Raw genomic sequence first — 24976 nt, forward strand, 5'->3', positions numbered from 1 at the left:
TCCAGCTTCTTGCCAATTGCAGACCCTGGGAGGCAGTAGTGAAAGAATAAATAATTTATTTCCTGCCACACTTGGAGATCTGGACTGAATTCCTGGGCCTTGACTTCATCCCTGGTTGAGCCCTATCTGTTGTGGGCATTGGAAGAATGAACCAATGGGTAGGAGCTCTCTGCCTCTCTCTCTCTCTCTCACTCTCTCTCTTTCTCTCTCCCTTTTAGATAAGAAAAAGTAGGAATTGTTTTTGTTGTAGGAACACAGAAGAAACTCAATATAGGGTCAGGTTTAAGTCAAGAAGGTTTTGGGGGGCAATTACAAGGGTAATTGATTAAATGATTCCTTTTAGAAGAGATCTATGGCTACTCAAAGCAGGCAGTAGCTAGGGTTTGCTCCAATTCAAAAATCTGACAATTTCTCTTTAATAATGAGTAGAAGAGAAGGCTTCTGGTGTGTTAGGGACAAAGAATAAAACAGACTGGAGTCTAATAATAGGTCTTGTTCTCCATAGCTACATGTGTTTATTTTATAAGATATAAAATTAGAGTCATCTTTTAAACTAAATTTTCAGCTCCTTAACTTCAGCAATAAAGTTTAGGACATTAGTTTGAATTCTGACATTGATTGCATATGAGAATTTGTGCAAGATTATCCTTACTATGTATTTTCCAAAGATACAGTGGGCTTGAAATAAGTTACATGAATAATATTTTCATGCAAATTCTTTTGGACACCCTGTAATGGTAAAGTTATGTTAATACAAATAGTCAAATAATAATGTTATGAAGAGAATTTTAATTTTAATCATATTAATCTGGTTAGCTTTAAGTGAGCATATTCTGTGTTAATAAAACATATAAACTGTGAATAAGATTGAAAAATTAATTGTTTAACAACATACAGTTAAAATATAAATGGTGTTAAATGTAAAATGAAAGAAGATGCAAATAAGTCATATACATATAGTGTTATAGGACATTTGAGTAAGAATTATTGCTTTATATAAATAAACATGTAGATAGATGATATATATTCTTTCAAACACCTGTGGAACATGTATAGAAGTTGACATATGTTAAGCCTTAAAGTAACTACCAGTGTATTTCAAAAATTAGAAAATATTCAGGCCAAATCGTTTGATCTACATTGGGAGACATAGTGAGATTTAAAAGAGCAACCAAAGATCAGTAAATTAAGTTGATAAAAGAGTAACAATAATTCTTTTGAATAACCCCCAGTTAAAAGAAGAAACAAATTGAAATTAAAATTATTTAGGAATAACTTACAGTAAAGAACTAACTGTAGGAAATTTGAGCCAAAGATTGTTCTAAAGAGAAAATGTACAGTCTTAATATATTAAAAATGGAAAAGGATGAAACTAACAAAAATTACAAAAATGATAAGCCAAAAACTGTAGCAGGAATGCATGAAGAAACGTATAAAACTTTTTCTATGAAAAGATCCATTGACTTTAACTCCAAAATAAAAAATAAAAAAAAGTTACAAACTTTTTGCAAACTGAAAAACGCACCACTCCCCTCTTCTTTCACTCACATATACACATCAGGGAAGAAATCATTGATCTATGTCAGCATAGGTTAGTGTTACATATTCTAGAATTATAAATAAATGGCGTACTTTTTTGTGTCCAGATTATTTCACTTAGCGTAAGTGTTTTAGAGATGCCGTTGTCATCATTCCTTTCCACTGCTGTGTAATTTTTCACTGTATGAAAAACCACAGTTTTTCCATGAACTGGATGATAGCTCTAATTAACAAAGTTGCTTTGAGCATCTTTGTGCAGGGGCTGCTATGAGGTGGATGTGGTTTGTCTTTCAGGGGTTCGCGTGTTGGAGGCTTGGATGTCAGTGTGGCAGTGTTCAAGTGGAAGGACCTTTAAAATGCGGGGCTTAGGGGCAGGTCCTTGGGCAGTTAGGGACATTGCTCCTGAAGGAATTGATGTTGTTCTCATGGAAACCTAATTAGAGCTCAGAAAAGAGCAAGCCAGGTCCCTCTCTGCTCTGACTCGCTGTCTTGCAAATAGTCTCTCCTTGCTCTTGCACCTGCCATGGCGATGCTATCTGCTACAAGATCCGCCCCAGAGCTGTGCTGATGCTGGTGCTGTGTCCTCTAACCTCCAAAACTACAAGCTAAAGAAATCTCTTTTCTTTATAAAGCACACAGCCTCAGGTCATTCTTTATAGTTGAGACAAAAGGACTTTGGTGGACATAGGTTTGCATTTCTTACAGAGTCATAGGATAAATTTCTATTCAACTTTTTAAGAAATTGCAAAACAGGTTTCCAAAGAGGTTTTGCTGCTTTCCATGTCTCCCTGCCCCCAGGAATGTTTGTGAGTTGCAGATGCTATGAAACATTTGTTGGCACTTTAGCCATTTTTCAGACATAGCCATAGTGCATTGTGATTTTAATTTGCATTTTCTGATGACTGATGATTTTAAGCCCTTTTCCATGTACTTATAGGTCCTTTGTAAATCCTCTTTTGCAAACTGTCAAAAATTCATTTGTAACAATGGCAGATTTAAAAGAGAAAGCAGGATGGAAATTGATTTTAAAAAGCAAACTCTAATTAAACAGCCCTCATTAATATTGACCTTATTATCTGCCAGGAAGTTGGATGCTGTGAAGGAAAGTAGTATTTTCTCCATTTTATATTTTTAACTATAACTCCACTACATAATTTAGCAAAATTTTGTCTCTACTTATGCGAATCAAATATAGCAAATATTTAATGGTATCGTGTATATAGGAACCTAAAAATGTTTAAATAATTTATTTTGAGATTTTGTTATCTTCTGATTTTATTCACCTAGACTGGATTTATAAACAATTATTCTTTTGCTAAAAATCACAAGGCTAAAGTATACAAAAACTCTTTTCAAGTATTTTTATAAATTCTGATATTGTAGAAATCAGATTTCTGATTGACAGTTTTATTTAAAATTTTACTAACCATTTTACCAATGTTACCAATAATATGAAAAAAATCCTACTACTGAAAAAGATGCAATTTATTGTAAAAATAGGAAAACAGCAGAAAAGAACAAAACATTGTTTAAGAAAATTGGACTTTCAGTTAATGTACCAAACCTCAAAGGCAACATTAAATGCCAGCTGAACAGAAACAAACAAAAGGAAAGAACTCTGAGTTCTGTGGACACCTACTGAAAGCATTTATCCCAGCCTCTCCACATAAAAACCTCTATGACTAAGTCTCAAATGGGGAACCTTTATCTTGGAAATAATTTATATGAAAACATCTTGGATTTGCTTTTGTGAGGATGATGCAGTCCCCTTAGAGAATGTTATACTCATCCCTGACCCAGATTCTCTCTTTAATAAGTAATTTTCTTGCATCTTTGAGTAAAGCAGGACCAATGAGGAAATCTGTCCAGTGGGCATTAAGCAAGTAATGAATCAGAGGCAACTTCTCTTATGTTCAACCCAACTGCTAATCACTAACCCCAAATCGCTTCATGCAGCAATTGTACAGTCCCTTGTGGTTAATGTAAACGTGTCAAAATCAGGTACCTTTGCTAGGATAAGCACAGCTGAATTCAGGTGACTAAACTAGCTTTTTCCAAGGTGAGCAAATGCACTTTTTACACATCCTTGGAGGTGAAGCTGTAACTTTGCCATCGGCTTAATGACTTCAGAACACTCAACATTAATTTTCCTGACATTGATACAAAACTCCAGATGTTTAAAAGGCTTTTGTATTTGTGAATTCATGAGTTCATGCCACCAGCCTTCAGAAGTCAATTAGATGTGAATCAGACATCTGAGACCTGAAGCACACCACCTAACCTAGAGCATATTACACAAGAAAGTAGGAGTTGAGATTGGAACTCAGGTTCTTTGTCCCTTTCCCAACCTGTATAAGCTGTCTGAGATAACCTCTTTGAGTTGAATTCTTCTCTCCTGTGTAGGATTGGGATTCAGGATTTGTTTGGGAAACTGGAAAAGGACATTTACTGGAGTACCTGATTTTGTGAAGTATCAAGAATTGTTATTTTTTATTATACTTGTTAAGTAAGAGTGTAAGGTGTTTAAATTTCATATTTAAATTTTTCCTTTTAGATTTCCTATTTTAACTTGTTAATCATTTAATTTTCATCTTATATTGCTATGATCAAATAAACTTAAGGATGAGAGTGACGTTTTCATCTTAGAATTTGGACTCCTTTACTCTGACACTTTTTTTTTTTTTCAAATCTAGGAAATTTTGTATCATGGATATATACAAGAAAACTAATGAGTTTTCCAGGTCAGGGTTCTGCATTTATCAGCTGTTTCTTTGAGAACAAGCTACTCAACTTCTTTGAGTCCTGTTTCTCTCATCTGTAAAATGAAACTAGCAATAATGGACTTCAACAAAGGTTAGGGTGTTTAAGGGCACTTGCTCTGTTGTGATGTGACCTCAAAGGACCTGGATCGGTGAAACATGATCCCCAGTGCAGCAGAGCTGGAAGGTGGTGCCTGCCCTCATTATCAAGGAACAAGTTAGTGACCAGAGTGAGGGCTCCTTGTCAAAGTGACCCCACTTACTCTCTCGGTCTTTCACCCCACTCTTTATCCTACTTTCTCCCGTGAGATGATACAGCAAGAATGCCTTTATCAGATGCTGGCACTTGGTGCTGGGCTTTCTAACTTCCAGAATTGTGTGAAATACATTTATTTCCTTATAAATTACCCAGTCTGTGGTATCTATTACAGGAGCACAAAATAGATGAAGACAGCAGCATACATTTAGAACATCTAGCATTGTGTTAGCTGAAAGGCTTTTGAATAATGATAGCTACTGCTCTTTTTAATGCTGCTTTTAGTAAGGATTTTTTTGTCAATAACACATGAGTTATATACATTAAAATGCCTTTTAGTTTAAGAGTCTTTATATTATTTCATTTGAACTCTGTGGAGTATATTTGAAAGACATAATTATTTCCTTTATTTAATGAGAGTTCTTTTTTTAAAGCTTTATTTGTTTATTTGAAAGGCAGAATGACACAGACAACGACAGAGACAGTGAAGAGAGAGATCTCCCATCTGCTGGTTCCATCCCCAAATGTCAGCAACATCCAGGGTGGGGCCAGGCCAAAGCCAGGCATCAGGAGCCAGGAACTCTATCTGGATTTCCCATGAGAGTGGCTATCATCTGCGGTCTTCCAGGCATATCAGCAGGGAGCTGGATCAGAAGCAGAGTATCAGGGACTCCATTTCATGCTCTGCTATGGGATGCGAGTATCTTGAGCAGTGACTTAATCTGCTGCAGCACAGCTCCTGCCCCTACAATTATTTCTTTGTTAGATGGAGAAACTGAGGAACAAAGAGGTTTACTGATTGTCAAAAGCTACGTGCCAGGGGAGAATTAAGGTAGGGCAAAATCTGCATGTATTTTTAGCCAGTAGGTACACATTGTCCCACACATCCTTCCCTGTATGCCTGAGGAAAGAAATATTTGCAAGACTGATTTCTTTTACACCTATATTCAGAAGAAAATTTTATCAGAGCAGAACAACAACAGCAAAAAGACATGTTCTCTTTCCTGTGGCTTCTATTAAATGTTTCCAAATCCTAAATGCTATGAAATTTGCTTTGTCCTCATCAACATTTTGGTACAAAACTTTAGAAAATGCTTACAAAAGTATTATATTCACACTTACTTGTATGTTCCTTTTCTGTCTCCATTCATTAGCATATAAGCTCCACAATATAGTCAGTGCTTTACCAGTGCAGTATCTTAGTGCTGGGAGTAATGAAAGGATAAGTGAATTATATAAAATATGGAAAATAAAAATGCACAAAAAATAAAATTTAATTTAACAAATCAATCTAATATTGTTTAGAGATTTTATATACATGTATATTTTATTCTTACAAATATGTGATTATGACATTTTATAACAGGTTTATTAAGTATTTAATGAATTTGTTTATTATTTTAAAAAATGTGTATTCTTTTTCATGTACTTGAAAGACAGATGAAGGAATGAGAGAAAGAGAGAGAGAGAGAATGAGACACACATGCACACATTTATTTTCCATCTGTTAGTCTACTCTATGAATGCTTGCAACAGCCAGGGATGAGCCAGGCTGGAAGCTGGAACTCCATTCAGGTCTCCCACATGAGTGGCAGGGGCCCAAGCACATGAGCCGTCATCTTCAGCCTCCCACGATGTATCAGCAGGAGCTGGATATGAAGAGGGGTACCTAGATCTCAAACCAGCACTCAAATAGGCTGCAGGGGCCCAAAGTGGCATTTTAATCTACCGTGCCACAATACCCACCCCAAGTTCTCTTTTTTTTTTTTAACTTAACAAAGGGAGTAAATAAATTTGCTTGTTAATATGTATTTGTTGTTTTAAATGTATGGGTAGAATTCTAATATATAAACATAATGTAATTTTATGAACTTCCTCTTGTTGGAAATTTGCATTGTCTTCAATTTGTTCATATTACAGGCAACACTTCAATTTTTGCAATTATCTACCACACTTTCTTTCAGATTCCTGGAAGTAGATATCACATTTACACATTCTGATGATACAAACCGTGTCCCAGGAAGATGGTGCCAATTTATACTCCAAGCAGCCATGTATGAAAAGGCTTATTTTTTGGAACTTCTAACGTCACTTTTTTCCCATTTTAATTCATATGTTTGTTTTAAAATCTTTATAAATTTGGTAAGAGAAAGTGGGATCTCATTTCATAATTTGCATTAATTTCATGGCAAATGACGTTTTACTGTTTTCCTAAGCTTATTGTTCAATTTCTTTTGCTAATTTTTCTCTTTGTGTCCTTTCTTATTAACTTATTGTTATTAAGATTTATTTATTTATTTGAAAGGCAGAGTTACAGACAGCAAGACACACACACACACACACACACATTTTTCTATTCCCTGATTCACTCCTCAAATAACCGCAATAGATGGTACTGGGTTGGGCTGAAGCCAGGAGCCAGGAACTTCTTCCAGGTTTTCCATGTGGGTGCAGGGGTCCAAGCACTTGGGCCATCTTCTGCTGATTTCCTAGGCTGTTAACAGGGAACATGATTGGAAGTGGAGCAGCTGGGATTTGAACCAGCACCCATAGTGGAAGCTGGTGTCTCACGTGGCAGCTTAACCTGCTATGCCACCATACTGGCCAGGTTTTCTTATTAAATTATTAGGAGGGCAAAGTAGAAAAACACTACTCTTAAAATTATTTTGCTCCATACAAAATCATTAAAAAAGAAGACAACAAGCCACATACCTACTTCATTCCTGTGACGTGAGCTGTGGCCTTGTGTCTATAAAATAATAGCACAGGCAAGATGGTGTCTGCTTAAGCTGATTGTTACAGAGACATCTGTACAATATACATTACCATATATTTATTTTAGCACTGCTCTGATGAAACTCCTGTGGTGATAAACTCAATTTTATATATTGTAGTTGATTTTACTAATGAGAATAATTTTAACAAAAAAGGAGATTTTTCTGTGAAACTCAAGATCTGCGCCCTTTAGCATTTCTATTTATTCTTTTTAATTTTTATTTATTTTTATCAATACATGTATTTGAATATCATTGCACTTTTCTAACTGGAAAGAAACATATACAATTCTTGTTTATGATATTTCTTGACTTATTTTAGCATTTAAAATAGTTTGAAGAGAGTGAACAATATGAAATTTCTAAGCTGGAAACCTAGAGGAAAATAGTTTCTCAGTTATACTCTTTTTTTTTTTTTTTGACAGAGTGGACAGTAAGAGAGAGAGACAGAGAGAAAGGTCTTCCTTTGCCGTTGGTTCACCCTCCAATGGCTGCCGCGGCCAGTGTGCTGCGGCTGGCGCACCGTGCTGATCCGATGGCAGGAGCCAGGTACTTATCCTGGTCTCCCATGGGGTGCAGGGCCCAAGCACTTGGGCCATCCTCCACTGCACTCCCTGGCCACAGCAGAGAGCTGGCCTGGAAGAGGGGCAACCGGGACAGAATCCGGCACCCAGACTGGGACTAGAACCCGGTGTGCCGGCACCGCAAGGCGGAGGATTAGCCTAGTGAGCCGCGGCGCCGGCCCTCAGTTATAAGTTATACTCTTTTGCTAAGCTGTCCTTTGCATTCCAAAGATGAAACAGAGGAATCTCATATTTTGTGTTTTTTTTTTAAACTATTTGTCTTATTAATTTGAAAAGCATAGTTACAGAGAGAGAGGGAGAGACGAAGAGAGAGAGAGAGAGAGATCTTCCATCCATTGCTTCACTACCCAAATGGCTGCAATGGTTAGGGTTGGGCCAGACCAAAGCCAGGAGCCAGGAGCCAGGAGCTTCTTCTGGGTCTTCTATGTGGGTGCAGGGGCCCAAGGACTTGGGCCATTTTCCACTGCTTTCCCAGGCCATGAGCAGGGAGCTGGATCGGAAGTGGAGCAGTTGGGACTGCGCCCTTATGGGATGATGGCATTGCAGGCCATGGCTGTAGCCTGCTGTGCCACAGCACCAGCCCCTCTCATATTTTCTTATCAAGAAAACATTAACAGACTAGAGGTGACTATGAAAGTACATGGTCTATTCTCTATTAAGTTAAAATACACTGTGAGAACTTTTATCTATATATTTTTCCATAAATATTTAGCAATTAACCCTGTGTGTTTTCTCAACAAGAGGACTAAGAGATGAAGGGCAAGTGGGACTGAGTCTCATTGCCAACCCTTTCATCTGGATGTCTTCAGAAACCCTGCTCAACCATGCCATGGTGAGCTCTGCAGAGAGGCTCACATTGTCTGCACCTCCTGGGTCTCAAAGGGAATGAACGTCTTGGTAAACGGCATCAGAGAGTCCCTCCAGTCTCTGCATAAGCAGCCATGGACACCTAGCTTCTCTTCACTCCCAATTCCATTCTCCTTTTTTCTCTACTCTGGACTCACCTTTCATTGTTTTCTCCCACACAAACATTTTGTAGTCTTTAGGGTACTGTTCCCTAGCTTGCAAACAGCACCTTCACACCCACATTCTCAACTGTGCTCCCAAATGTTCTCTCCAGCTCTTTCCTTAGTTGAAATTTGACTCTGTCCTGAACACATTGTCCTTCCATATTCTTCACACACACAGGGTCTTATTTATTTATTTATTTTTTGTATCTCATGTGCTTCAGGTCAGGGAGAGAAGTCAACATCCATTTCTTTGAATTCCTTAATATTCTGATACCTGTACCAAGTCACTGCTACATTCTCTGTTCCTCGTTTTTGACTGTTAATTGCCAAATTTCTTTTCTTTCTTTTTGATAGGCAGAGTGGACAGTGAGAGAGACAGACAGAGAGAAAGGTCTTCCTTTGCCGTTGGTTCACCCTCCAATGGCTGCCACAGCCAGTGTGCTGTGGCCGGCGCACCGCGCTGATCCGATGGCAGGAGCCAGGTGCTTCTCCTGGTCTCCCATGGGGTGCAGGGCCCAAGTACTTGGGCAATCCTCCACTGCACTTCCGGGCCACAGCAGAGAGCTGGCCTGGAAGAGGGACAACCAGGACAGAATCTGGTGCCCTGACCGGGACTAGAACCTGGTATGCCGGCGCCGCAAGGCTGAGGATTAGCCTAGTGAGCTGCGGCGCCGGCCTAATTGCCAAATTTCAACATTCTGAATCCTTATATGTATTCAAATGAAATAGCTAAATAATAAAATTTACCTATATAACTAGCTTTAAAAAAATGACCTCATGTTAGGGGAAATTAGAAACGAACTGGAAATAAAATAATATTTTCATAAATAATGCTCAAGAAAATATATTCAGACAATGAAGAGGTCATCCTCACGTCTATAACTAACATTGCTATAGGTGTGACTGATGTAAATGCAAACTGATGAGGTCATATTGTATTGGTGATTGATTTGTGGTATTTTTACATTTGTAGTCTAACTTTTCAACATGCTGAACAATGATCAAAATTATAAGCAAATTCTTTGATTTACACAGCTCTTACATTCTTGGAAAATCCAGTGTATATTTAAACAATATTAAAAAAACTTTAGTTTATATGTATTAAAAGGAATTAGGTCCCAGATTCAGTTAATTATATAACAAGGTCTTAACAAGATGGCCATAATGAGCAACATTTAAAGTTCTAGGGCAATTTGCTATTGTATAGTATTATACCATTCAGGAATATTCAGCATCACTAGTTTTTCTTCACTGCTATGCCATGGGAAATGATCAATACTGACCTTTTTTGTCCCTGCTGTAGAATATGTAGTGTTTTATCATAATGTTTCTAACATGTTAGTGCATTAGTTTATTATAAAGTCAGTGCTTTTCCTAAGCTATAAATTCCTTGAGGACAGACAATATTTTTTTTTATTTTTATATTAGGAAAATCAAATGCTGTTCATGGTCCTAACAGACAGCCAGTATATAAATGTATTACAGACACACATGTACACACACACAATTTTCATAACTGTTTTCAATTCACAGGAAAATGAGCAGAAAGTACAGAGAGTTCTCATATAAACCTTTCCCTGACACAAAGAAATACCAAATCAACATCTCATACCAGATTGACACATTTGTTGCAATAGATGACATACATTGACACTTCATTGTCAACCAAAGTACCAGTTTATATTAGAATTTACTCTGTGTTTTGTATTGGCTTTGAGTTCTGGCAAATGTATAATAACATATACCCAACATTATAGTATCGTACAGAGCAATTTCACTTCTGTAAACGCTGCTAGTGTTCCATTTCTTCATCCCTGCCTGTCCCAAACCCCGACAACCACAGGTCTCTAGACTGTTACCATAGTTTTCAAGATGTGCTTTTTGCATGGTGTTTACCTGTTAGTTTCTGCATAACAAACCATTCCAAAGTGTAATGATTCTTAGTTGTTTTTTATCATTATTTCTAACTACCCTATGAGTTGTCTGAATTCAGCTGGACCATTCTTGCTTGAATTTGAGCACCTGCAGTGAAGTGGTGGGTGGTGGTATAGCCACCTAGAGATTCATCTGGTCTGATCTTCCAAGAAAACTTCTTTTCATGTGTTTGGTGCTTCAGCTGAAGTGGCCAGAACAGTTGGTGATTGTCCAGGAATCTGTCTTTTAATTTTCTGCATGGCTAACTCAGGCTTCCTCATAGCGTGGCAGTATTGGGATATTTGGACTTCTATGTCAACGAACTTCCCCAAGGAACAGTACTGCCAGAGAATATGCAGAAGCTGCCATTTCTTAAAGGCTCCAAACTGACATGATATGACATCTGTTAGATTGTATTGATCACAGCAGTCACAGGTTCAGTCAATGTTTATGTGGTTGGATAAATAGGCCCCATATCTTGTTGGGGGTGTGACAAAGAATTCATGATATCTTCAATCCACAGATGGATAGTATAATGGATGACAGATGACATAACACTTGAGTTAAGCTTAATGAAAGGTTGATAACACATACAATATTGAAAACAATGTATTATATTATGAAGTGATATATAATAGTGAAAGAAAAAATATAGAAAAAGGAAATTCTAGATAGTAGAAACCCTGAAACAATTATATATATATATATATATATATATATTTCATACATATATCAGTTTTGTGAAGCATAGTAAGTAAAAAGTGGCTTGGTGGACATTCAAACTAGAAACACTGTTTAAGCCATGCAATGGTGGTATCGAACATAATTCTAATGAATTTCAACTTGAATCAGCATGCAGTGACTATAAAAGAGTGCATAATTAAGTCTTCCCAATTCATTGTTTTGTTGAGAGAATATATTTCTATTTGTGCAGCAATTCACAGTGTTATAAGTAATTTTTCTGGTAAGTTACTTAGCACAGCAAGGGATAATTTGGACAAGGTGGTAGAAAAAGCGGTCATCATGAAGTGTTTCTTGCACATCTCTCCTCTGTCCTCACCCAGAATGAATGCCTTCCTTTCTATGCTCCCTTAGTACTTTCTTTAATTATAGCACTACATATAATCACAGCATGATGCAAATAATTATTTGCATATGTGTCTGTCCAAGGCACAGTCTACAAGGACCTTTTTTACTTTGTGTTCCCATCCTGTTGAATGGAGGGTTTTGCTCAATGGGGTCAAATTCACATCGGAAGACATAATTTCCTTTCTTATTAATAGGTCTGAAAATTAATTCTCTCCTTCCTCCTCATGATTATTTGAAATATGGATTTGGTTTAGCTAATCATATCTTTCATCATTGTATTCTACTACAAAGAAGCAATTACAATAATAGTCCATCACCACATTATCCTTTTTGCAAATCTTTCTCTAGTTGAGGGATGAATGCTTTTCCTACTCTGCCTCATTATAGTCCCATATTTTCACTTTAAAACGTCATTTTATGAAAGGATCAGGAATAGTACATGAATGACAGAATCTACTTTCAGGCAATATGCTTGTAGAAATGTTATGCTTGGTTAAAATGGAGATATTCTGTAAGGGAAGGAGAACTCATAATGATTTTGAGCATAGTGCAATGTAAAATTAGGTGATGGAGGTGATAGGAAGAGAAGATGTTTATGAAAGCAAACTTAGTTTTTCTTCACTGAGCATGAACCCATACACATCCATTCAAACATTTGTCCTTTATACTACGTGAAATAAGTAAAATGACAGATATTATGACTGATCTGGAAAAGGCTTATTATGATTAATATAGCAAAGGGTTCCTCTTCCATTTCACTATGTCTATTTTTGTAACATGTTGGATTTTCTCCCTAATGTTAGAATTGGGACATTAATAACTAGATAAAATCTCATATGGAATTAATTATGTTCTTTCAGAAGCAGCTGCTGGATCACATGCCAGGAAATTAATACTGAGCAGCTTAAGAACTTGTACTCCGTTTCTCCCTTGGTGTGTGACTCTGAGTTTCTTACTGAACCCCATTGCTCTCTAATTGGCTTACTTATAAATCAGTAGATTCCCCTGACAATTTGCCATGCTATATTGGAACATGATTTCATAAATAGGTGTTGAGAATTCAAGTTAAAGTGAGAGAGATGTTCAAAGCATATTTGTTTTCCAGTCAACCTCCAAGCTTCAAGAAAGATGCTAAGTATGTCTTCTTTGTAAATAATATTCACCAACAATTATCATCTTCCTTCTGTGTCTAAAAAACAAAGAAACTCTTAGGATTTTTGTCTTTCTTATTGTGTTTAAGGATGCCTCAGGATATACCAGATTTAATGGAAATGAGACAAAGAATCTTTCACTTTTTGTTTGAATAAAGAATTCAACCTTTTAATAGTATTATTTATTGTTACACTTATGTATAAAAGTAGGGAAAATGGAAATCTGAGCGTACTTTTCTGGTTTAAAAAGAAATCTCACTAGTAGTTATACCATTAGGCAACAGAGATCCCAATTTGAATATTATTAAAGCAGCAGATAATAATTGAAATATTGACAAAAGAATATCGAACTTGGAGTCCTAATGGCTTAACAGGTTCTTTGTTTCACCTGATACTTAGTAATCCTTAAAGTCTAATTGTCCTAAAAGACTCTTTTGTACAAATAACACGTCCAAGGACAACTTCAATGACCTTCAAAAACTCATTATACATTATGCTTCTCTCCCTGTGCCTCAAAGAGTGTAAGATTGATACTTTTGTAGATGTTCTGCATTACCATTTTATCAGAATTAGCTCTGAGAGGCAAAATACATTTTTCTTCAGTTGTATGGGGAAGGAAACATTTTATCCTTCTTATGTTTCTGATTTTTCTTTCATCAACATTTAGGAGCACATGCACTTTCAAGATTCTCACTGTTGTATCATCATCTATCACCAAGAATGGAATAAAGGTGTGCCCTAAGAAACGTTCAGCTTAAACTATGGAACAGGAAGGGACATAGAGAGATTTTTACAAATGGAACCATGTAACATCTAAAGTACTGCATTTATACTTCTTGTTGATTATAATCAACATTCTGTTTTAAATTTAGATCTGTGTAGACTCTTTTAAATATTCCATTGCAGCATAGCATTTAGTATCCCAGGGAGAACACTTGTATTGCATCCTTTTGAGTCTACATTGCTTAGAGCTTTTTATAAGTATCGCTTCTACATTAGTTTCCCGTTATCTGCAGGGACTGTGATCCCAGATCCCCAGTGGATGCATTAAACCATGGATGACACTAAACTCCCAATATACCAAGGATCTGCAAAAGGTTCATAGAAAATGCACCTTATTTTTTAATTCTAATTTCCAACCGCAGGAGTAATGCCATTTAAAAGTATTTTACTAATAGTTATTGTTATACACAACCTAAAAAGAACTATATAAATACTAAACTGTATTCATATGAGGATTTTAAAATGTGAATAAAATCAATGACCTCCAAAGGATAGGATAAGTAACCCTCTTTGTTTACATAGATTTCTTATTTTGAAGACCTGCAAAATAGGGGAAAATTGATAACATTGAGTAATAGTGGAAAATTTCAGATCTTACTAATTATACTAAATATTTTTAGCATTCTCTTTATAATTTTCTGCATGTTCTACGATTTACAGGAGAAAGATGAAGGAGTAAATTCTTTCATGAGATGTGTCAAATATAATCTACATGTAAAAGATACTCTGTACATTTCTTCTAAAATTCATGTTCTGGGACTCAAACCTAGTGCTAAACTCTCATCCCAGGAATCAGTCTCTCTCTCTCTCTCTCTCTCTTTGTCTCTCTTTCTTTCTCCTCCCTCCCTTTCCTTTCTCCCTCCTTTCCTCCTTCCTTTCCTATTGCCAATTCGCTTGATTTTGAGGGACAACACTGAAATCAATTGAAAAAATAGTGTTGCTAGTTGATAAAGACAAAACTTCCTGAAAATAAAAAATGGCGATAGCCCTATTTGCATAATTAGCTAGAGGTGACAAATTTCTTTTTTTTTAAAGTAAATTTTTGTTTTTTAAATTTATTTGAAAGGGAGGGAAGGAGGCAGGAGAGAGAGAGAGAGAGAGAGAGAGAGAGAGAAATTACATATTCACTAATTCATTACCAAATATTTATAATGGCCATGGCTGGGTGAGGCTGAAGATGGGAACTAGGAATATAATCTAAATCTCCTTTTTAAAAAAGATTTATTGGCTGGCGCCATGGCTCATTAGGCCAATCCTCCACCTGGGGTGCCGGCACCCCGGGTTCTAGTCCTGATTGGGGTGCCGGATTCTGTCCCAGTTGCTCCTCTTCCAGTCCAGCTCTCTGCTGTGGCCCAGGAAGGCAGTGGAAGATGGCCCAGGTGCTTGGGCCCTGCACCCACATGGGAGACCAGGAGGAAGCACCTGGCTCCTGGCTTCAGATCCGCACAGTGCGCTGGACGTGGCGGCCATTTGGGGGGTGAACCAAGACCTTTCTCTCTGTCTCTCTTTCTCACTGTCTAACTCTGCCTGTCCAAAAAAAAAAAAAAAAAAAAAGATTTATTTATTTATTTCAAAGGCAGAATGAGAGAGAGAGAGAGGTGTGGGGGGAGAGAGTTATCTTCCATCCACTGTTTCATTCTCCAAATTTTGCAATGCCTGTGGCTGGGCCAGGATGAAGATGTGAGCCAGAAACTCAATCTTGGTCCCCCACGTGTGTGACAGAGACCTAACTACTTGTCATTACCTGCTGCTTCCCAAGGTACACATTACCAGAGAGCTAAAATCAGAATTGGAGCTGGGACTCAAGCCCAGACCCTCTTACTCAGGATGCAGGTGTCCCAGGCAATGTCATAACCCCTGTACAAAATGCTCATTCAAGGAACCATATTTCCTAACAGCCAACCAGAAGCAAAGAAACTTCTCGGAAGCTGACGAAGCTTGAGCACCTGGGTTTCTAAATGCTGAGAGGAAAGTAATATATCTCAGCTCCACTTGAAATGAGTAGTCTGCTTTTTTCTCTTTGCACTTGCTCACAGTCTTGAGATGGTGCCAATGCACAATTATGGCACTGTGAATGTTTACAGAGCTTTGAGAGCCGAGAGACATGCTCCAGCAAGAGTAAAAGTGCTGGCATCTGGACAACCTGTATGGACTATAAGGAGAAACTTTTTTTATGTGATTATTAACATTTACTAACTCAGAGACAATTTTTTCCTTAAAGCCAATGATTTTCTTTCCTTTACACAGAAAAGTTCTTAAATTAACTTTAATGTAACTTGAATTATACATACACATACAATATAGTAGATGACATTTTATATTTAAATATTTAAAAATTTTTAATAAAAAGTAATAATTATACAGATTTGTGGGGTATAATGTGATATTTTAAAATGCATGCACAGTGTATACTGAGAAAATCAGAGAAGTTAGCATTTTCATCTCCCTATCATTTTGTTGTCTTTGGAGCCTTCAAGCTTCTCTCTTCATAAAGTATATAATAGACTCTTAGAAACTTTAGTCACCTCATTGTGCTCTCGATCGGTAGAACTATTCCCTCTATCTCACTGTCTTAACTTCCCACTTTCTCTTCTCTCCCCTACCCTTTCCAGCCTTTAGTCATCAATATTCTATGTTAAATAAACATTTTTCAGCTTCACATACGAGAGGAAAGATATAGCAATTGTCTTTCTTTGTCCAGATTATTTCACTTACTGTAAAGACCTGTAGTTCCCTCCATTTGCTGAATAGGACAGGATTTCATTCTTTTTTTTTTAAAGGCTGAAATATTCTATTATGTGTATATACCCCATTATAAAATCTATTTGTCTTTTGGACACCTATGCTGATCTGTATCTTGGTTATTGTGATTAGTTCCACAACAAACACAAGAATAAAGGTATCTCCTTGATACACATATTTCTTTTTTTTTTTCTTTTATTTAATGAATATAAATTTCCAAAGTACAGCTTATGGATTACAATGGCTTCCCCCCCATAATGTCCCTCCCACCCGCAACCCTCCCCTTTCCCGCTCCCTCTCCCCTTCCATTCACTTCAAGATTCATTTTCGATTCTCTTTATATACAGAAGATCAGTTTAGCATACATTAAGTAAAGATTTCAACAGGTTGCTCCCACACAGAAACATAAAGTGAAAAATATTGTTTGAGTACTAGTTATAGCATTAAATCTCAATGTACAGCACACTAAGGACAGAGATCCTACATGAGGAGTAAGTGCACAGTGACTCCTGTTGTTGACTTAACAAATTGACACTCTTTATGGCATCAGTAATCACCCTAGGCTCTTGTCACGAGCTGCCAAGGCTATGGAAGCCCCTTGAGTTCACCGACTCTGATCATATATAGACAAGGCCATGGTCAAAGTGGAAGTTCTTTCCTCCCTTCAGAGAAAGGTACCTCCTTCTTTGATGACCCGTTCTTTCCACTGGGATCTCACTCGCGGAGATCTTTCATTTAGGGTTTTTTTTTTTTTTTTTTTTTTTTTTTTTTTTTTTTTCCCCAGAGTGTCTTGGCTTTCCATGCCTGAAATACTCTCATGGGCTTTTCAGCCAGATCCACATGCCTTAAGGGCTGATTCTGAGGCCAGAGTGCTGTTTAGGACATTTGCCATTCTATGGGTCTGCTGTGATACACATATTTCAATTCCTTTGATTATACACCCTAAAGTGGGAGAACTGAACCATAGGGTAGATCTATTTTCAGTTTTTTGAGGACCCTCCATATTGTTCTCCAAAAGGACTGCAAGCATTTACATTTCCACCAGCAATGTATAAAAATTTCCCTCACTTCCACATGCTTGCAAGTGGTTGTTATTTTTTCCATTTTCAATAACAGCCATTCCACGTGAGGTGATATCTTTTTGTGGTTTTGATTTGCATTTCCTTGATGACTAACTGTATTGAGCCCTTTTTATCAATTTGTTGGTTATTTGTATTTCTCATTTTCAAAGTATCTGTTAAGATAATCTGCTCCATTTTATTTATTTTTTAAAAATTATTTATTTATTTGAAAGTCAGAGAGAGAGGGAGAGACAGAGTGAGAAATCTTCTATCCACTGGCTCACTTCCCAAGAAGCCTCTTTAGACAGGGCTGGGCCAGTCCGAATCCAGGAGCCAGAGATTTCTTCCAGGTCTCCTACCTGGGTTCAGGGGCACAAGCACTTGGGCCATCTTCCACTGCATTTCCCAGGCCATTAGCAGAGATCTGGATCAGAAGTAGAGCAGCTTGGACATGAACTGGTGCCTATATGGGATGTTGGAATTGCATGTGGTGGCCTTACCTGCTACGCCGCATGCCAGCCCTGTCTGCTCCATTTTAAATTGGATATTTGCTTTTAAGTTTTTTTTTTTTTGAGTTTGTTATATATGCTGAATATTAATCCTTTTCCATACTTACAGTTTGCAAATGTTTTCTCCCATTCTGTTGTCTCTTCATTCTGTTGATTGTTTCCTTTGCTATGCAGAAGCTTCTTGGTTTGGTATAATCCCATTTTTCTAGTTTTGTTTTTGTTTTATATGCTTTTAGGACTCATCCCCCCAAAAATTCATTTTCTGTCTTGATGTCTTAAAGTATTTCTTCTAGTGATTTCATAGATTCAGGTCTTATATTAAGATCTTTAATCCATTTGAATTGATTTTTGTGTAGAGTGAGAGATAGGAATAGTTAAGTTTCAAGATACCTAATTCTTTCAACACTATTTATTAGGAGGCTATCTTTCCTCCCATATGTTTTTGGTGTCTTTGTCAAGAAACACTTAACTATAGGTGTGTGTATTTATTTCTGGGGTCAAGAAACACTTAACTATAGGTGTGTGTATTTATTTCTGGGGTCTCTGTTCAGCGGGTGTATGAGTCTTTTTTTATGATATTAACATGTTTTGGTTACTATATTTGTATAATTTGTCCTGAAATCAAATATCGTGATGATTTTAGTTTTTTCTTTTTGCTCAAGATTGTTTCATATATTTGGATCTTTTGTGTTTCCATTTGAGTTTTAGGGATTTTTTTCTAGTTCTGTGAAGAATGTCATTGGTATTTTGATGGAGGATTACACTGAACGTGTAAATCATGTTCAGTATTATTGACATTTAAAACATCAATTCTGGCCAGTGCAGTGGCTCCATAGGCTAATCCTCCACCTAGCGGTGCCGGCACACTGGGGTCTAGTCCTGGTCGGGGCGCCGGATTCTGTCCCGGTTGCTCCTCTTCCAGGTCAGCTCTCAGCTGTGGCCCAGGAAGGCAGTGGAGGATGGCCCAAGTGCTTGGGGCCTGCACCCCATGGGAGACCAGGAGAAGTACCTGGCTCCTGCCTTTGGATCAGCGCAGTGCGCCAGCTGCAGTGCGCCAGCCGTGGCAGCCATTGGAGGGTGAACCAGGGGCAAAAAGAAGACCTTTCTCTCTGTCTCTCTCTCCCACTATCCATTCTGCCTGTCAAAAAAAAAAATCAATTCTTCCAACCAATGAATGTGGGAGACCTTTCCATTGCTTTGTATCCTCTTTAATTTATTTCATCAAGTTTTGTATTTATTTTTAAATTTTATTTAAGTTATACAAGTTTCATGTATTTATAAATACAGATTTAGGAACATAGCAATGCTTCCCACCATACCCTCTATCCTGACCAAGCTCTAACCCTTCTTCCTTTTCCCTCTCCCATTCCCACTCACTTTTTATAAAGATCTAATTCCAGTTTACTTAATGAACATAAAGTTAACCCTACATTAAGTAAAACAGTTCAATAAACATTATGAAAAAAAAAAAAAGAACACTGTTCCTCAACAGAAGAGACAAGGGCAGTAAACAATAATAAAATCTCAAAATACTGGGAGGGAGCCAAGATGGCGGAATAGTGAGGGCGCGCACTGATAGTCCGGGAAAAGATAGTTTAATAAAAGTGGAGTTACTGTAGTCTCAGGAAAAGGCTTGGGAAAAAATTGCAGAGGAAATTCCTGAGCTGCAGAGCCTGCGTGCCAGAGCTGGAAGGGGAGGTGAGACAAAAACCTCGGTAACATGAGGCATTGGCGGGGAAAGGCAGAAAGAGCCTAGAGGGAATGAAAGCCCCACTGGAAAAGCTCACCAGGCTGACTGGAGGAGAGAAAAAAACAAATAAATAAGGGGAACCAGCACGGACATTAGCCTCTCTCTCCATTCACCTTACAAAGCCAAGTAAGACAAAGAGCAGGTGCCATTTTGAATGTATGTAAAGTGGCGCCCGCCATTAGCCAGCAGAAAAACCTTGAGAAATAACAGGAGGTTAGGTCCTAGTGAAAGTGTGGAGCTAACGAACTGAGATTGTTGAAATCTGAGGGTGGGTGAGAGAACTCACCAAGTACACAAACTCGGTAACCTTGGCAACCTGGTGAGAGACTGTGGAGAAATTTGAGACCACACTGAGGGCTGCATAAACCCTTCATGTGGTCCCTGGGGTAGAGAGAGCAGAAGAATACCCACAGGGGCCAGATTTCATACATCAACTACCCTCAATTCCACTCAGCTGTGAGGAATTACTTCCCTTCTGAGTCAAAAAAAAAAAAAAAAAAAAAAAAAAAAAAAAAAAAAAGAGAGAGCAAGCGAGAGAGAGGACAACTTGGGTGAGTCACCTTTGACATACCCTTAATCCTGAATAACCAAACAGAGCTCTCTGGCCACACCCATCACAGCCTCTAAGGATCCATCAAAAGCAGACAGTCCACTTAATCTAGAGTCACAGTATAACAAGAAAAAACACCACAGCGAAGAAACCAAAGAATATCTCCAAAATGCCAAACAACAAACACAAAAGCTGAGGTAACAAGAACAAGGAAGACACTATGATGCCCCCAAAGACACCCCAATTCAAGATTATGAAGATGATGAGATAGAAGAAATGCAAGAAATGGATCTCAAAAAATTGATAAGAACATTAAGAAGTTCTCAAAAACAAATTCTTGAACTGCAGAAATCCTTAATGGCAAGATAGAAAATCTCTTGAGAAAATGAAATATTAAGGAGGAATCAAAATGAAATGAAACAACTAGTAGAGCATGAAACTGTGATAGTGATGAGAAATCATAATGAAATGAAGAATTCAATAGATCAAATGACAAACACACTAGAGAGCTTTAAAAACTGAATGGGTGAAGCAGAAGAGAGAATAGTGGACTTAGAAGACAGAGAAAAGGAAAATATACAGTCAAACCAAAGAAAAGAAGAGGAAATTAGAAATCTAAAAAATATTGTTGGGAATCTTCAGGATACTATTAAAAAACCCAACATTCAGGTTCTAGGAGTTCCTGAAGGCATGGAGAGGGAGAAAGGATTAGAAGGCCTTTTTAGTGAGATATTAGCAGAAAATTTCCCAGGTTTGGAGAAGGACAGAAACATCCTAGTACAGGAAGCTCATAGAACCCCTAATAAACATGACTAAAAGAGATCCTCACCACGACACGTTGTAATTAAACTCACCACAGTGAAGCAGAAAGAAAATATCCTAAAATGTGCAAGAGAGAAACGTCAGATTACTCTCAGAGGATCTCCAATCAGACTCACAGCTGACTTCTCATCAGAAACCCTACAAGCTAGGAGGGAATGGCGAGATATAGCCCAGGTACTCAGAGAGAAAAACTGCCAGCCCAGAATAATATATTCTGCAAAGCTCTCATTTGTGAATGAAGGTGAAATAAAGACCTTTCACAGCAAACAGAAATCGAAAGAATTTGTCGCCACTTGTCCAGCCCTGCATAAGATGCTTAAAGATGTTTTGCACACAGAAACACAGAAACACGGTCATCAATATGAAAGAAGGTAAAGGCAGGAAACCTCACAGCAAAAGATCACAGGAAGTTCAAAACATATATTAGAAAATATCTTTGGCAAATGGCAGGGCAAAGTTACTAGTTATCAATACTCACATTGAACATTAATGGCCTGAACTGTAGTTAAAAGACACAGATTGGCTGATTGGGTTAAGGAACAAAACCCATCTGTTTGCTGTTTACAAGAAACACATCTTTCCAACAAAGATGCATACAGACTGAAAGTGAAAGGCTGGAAAAAGATATACCATGCCAACAGAAATGAAAAAAGAGCGGGTGTAGCCATCTTAATATCGGACAACATAAACTTTACCACAAAAACTGTTAGGAGAGACAAAGAGGGGCACTATATAATGATTAAGGGATCAATTCAACAGGAAGATATAATGACTATCAATGTATATGCACCTAATTACAGGGCACCGGTTTATTTAAAAGATTTGTTAAGGGACTGAAAGGGAGACTTAGACCCCAATACAATAGTACTGGGGGACTTCAATACTCCACTCTCAGAAATAGACAGATAAACAGGACAGAAGATCAACAAGGAGGCAGTAGATTTAAACAACACTATAGCCCAAATGGATCTAACAGATATCTACAGAACTTTTCATCCTAAACATAAAGCATTTACATTCTTCTGAGCAGTACATGGAAGCTTCCATAGGATTGACCACATACTAGGCCATAAAGCAAGTCTCAGCAAATTCAAAAGAATCGGAATCATATGTTGCAGCTTCTCAGACCATAAAGGTATGAAGTTGAAAATGAGCAACACAGGAATCCCAGGAGCATATGCAAACACATGGAGATTGAACAACATGCTCCTGAATGAACACGGGGTCATAGAAGAAATTAACTGAGAAATCAAAAATTTTCTGGAAGTAAATGAGGATAACAGCACAACATACCAAAACTTATGGGACACAGCAAAAGCAGTGTTAAGAGGAAAGTTTATATCAATAGGTGCCTACATCAAGAAATTGGAAGGGCACCAAATAGATGAGCTTTCAATGTATCTCAAGGATCTAGAAAATCTGCAGCAAACCAGACCCAAATCTAGTAGAAGAGAAATAATTAAAATCAGAGAAGAAATCAACAGGATTGAATCAAAAAAAAAATTACAAAAAATCAGCCAAATGAGGAGCTGGTTTTTTGAAAAAATAAACAAAATTGACACCCCATTGGCCCAACTAACTAAAAAAAGAAGAGAAAAGACCCAAATCAATAAAATCAGAGATGAAAAAGGAAACGTAACAACAGATACCACAGAAATAAAAAGAATCATCAGAAATTACTACAAGGACTTGTATGCCAGCAAACAGGGAAACCTATCAGAAATGGATAGATTCCCGGACACATACAACTACCTAAATTGAACCAGGAAGACATCGAAAACCTAAACAGACCCATAACTGAGACAGAAATTGAAACAGTAATAAAGGCCCTCCCAACAAAGAAAAGCCCAGGACCAGATGGATTCACTGCTGAATTCTACCAGACGTTTAAAGAAGAACTAACTCCAATTCTTCTCAAACTATTCAGAACAATCGAAGAAGAGGGAATCCTCCCAAATTCTTTCTAGGAAGCCAGCATCACCTTAATCCCTAAGCCGGAAAAAGATGCATCATAGAAAGAGAATTACAGACCAATATCTCTGATGAACATAGATTCAAAAATCCTCAATAAAGTTCTGGCCAATAGGATGCAGTAACACATCAGAAAGATCATCTACCCAGACCAAGTGGGATTTATCCCTGGTATGCAGGGATGGTCCCATGTTCACAAAACAATCAATGTGATACACCACATTAACAGACTGTAGAATTAAACCCATATGATTATCACAATAGATGCAGAGAAAGCATTTGATAAAATACAACACCCTTTCATGATGAAAACTCCAAGCAAACTGGGTATGGAAGAAACATTCCTCCATACAATCAAAGCAATTTATGAAAAACACACAGCCAACATCCTATTGAATAGGGAAAAGCTGGAAGCATTTCCACTGAGATCTTGTACCAGACAGGGATGCCCACTCTCACCACTGCTATTCAATATAGTTCTGGAAGTTCTAGCCAGAGCCATTAGGCAAGACAAAGAAATTAAAGGGATACAAATTGGGAAGGAAGAACTCAAACTATCCCTCTATGAAGATGATATGATTCTTTATTTAGGGGACCCAAAGAACTCTACTAAGAGACTATTGAAACTCATAGAAGATTTTGGCAAAGTAGCAGGGTATAAAATCAATGCACAAAACTCAACAGCCTTTGTATACACAGGCAATGCCATGGCTGAGGAAGAACTTCTAAGATCAATCCCATTCACAATAGCTACAAAAACAATCAAATACCTTGGAATAAACTTAACCAAGGACGTTAAAGAACTCTACGATGAAAATTACAAAACCTTAAAAAAGAAATAGAAGAGGATACCAAGAAATGGAAAAATCTTCCATGCTCATGGATTGGAAGAATCAATATCATCAAAATGTCCATTCTCCCAAAAGTAATTTACAGATTCAATGCGATATCAATCAAGATACCGAAGATCTTCTTCTCAGATCTGGAAAAAATGATGCTGAAATTCATATGGAGACACAGGAGACCTCGAATAGCTAAAGCAATCTTGGACAACAAAAACAAAGCTGGAGGCATCACAATACCAGATTTCAGGACATACTACAGGGCAGTTGTTATCAAAACAGCATGGTACTGGTACAGAAACAGATGGATAGACCAATGGAACAGAATAGAAACACCAGAAATCAATCCAAACATCTACCGCCAACTTATATTTGATCAAGGGTCCAAAACCAATCCCTGGAGCAAGGACAGTCTATTCAATAAATGGTGCTGGGAAAATTGGATTTCCATGTGCAGAATCATGAAGCAAGACCCCTACCTTTAACATTACACAAAAATTCGCTCAACATGGATTAAAGACTTAAATTTACACCCGACACCATCAAATTATTAGAGAGCATTGGAGAAAAGATATAGGTACTGGCAAAGACTTCTTGGAAAAGACCCCAGAAGCACAGGCAGTCAAAGACAAAATTAACATTTGGGATTACATCAAATTGAGAAGTTTCTGTACTTCAAAAGATACAGTCAAGAAAGTGAAGAGGCAACTGACAGAATGGGAAAAATATATGCAAACTATGAAACAGATAAAGGGTTGATAACCAGAATCTAAAAAGAAATCAAGAAACTCCACAAGATCATAACAAAGAACCCACTTAAGAGATGGGCCAAAGACCTCAATAGACATTTTTCAAAAGAGGAAGTCCAAA

This window comes from Oryctolagus cuniculus, chromosome 2, assembly GCF_051225735.1.
Source record: "Oryctolagus cuniculus isolate XC-2025 breed Fujian yellow rabbit chromosome 2, ASM5122573v1, whole genome shotgun sequence".
NCBI classification, from domain to species: domain Eukaryota; kingdom Metazoa; phylum Chordata; class Mammalia; order Lagomorpha; family Leporidae; genus Oryctolagus; species Oryctolagus cuniculus.